Here is a 236-nt window from a genome sequence, read left to right as displayed (position 1 = left end):
CCCGGCGGCTGCTGCCCGCTTCAGAGTGGGGCACGGGGCGTGCAGTGCATCATGTGCAGCCCAGCTCCCCAAGTTGAAAATGCCGTGCAGACTGCATCATGCTGTAAAATCATTTTTATTTGAGTCTAAGCCGGACTGCTGCCTTCAGCCTTCCTTTCAAACAAATGGCCTTTCAAACAAGGCCATTTTTCTGCTGGCATTTGATTTGCAAAGAGCGAGAGAGGGACGGACATGTA

This window comes from Pygoscelis adeliae, unplaced genomic scaffold (assembly GCF_000699105.1).
Source record: "Pygoscelis adeliae isolate BGI_AS28 unplaced genomic scaffold, ASM69910v1 Scaffold392, whole genome shotgun sequence".
In the NCBI taxonomy this organism is placed as follows: domain Eukaryota; kingdom Metazoa; phylum Chordata; class Aves; order Sphenisciformes; family Spheniscidae; genus Pygoscelis; species Pygoscelis adeliae.
The sequence above is the reverse complement of the archived record's forward strand: the minus strand, read 5'-3'. Positions refer to the sequence as shown.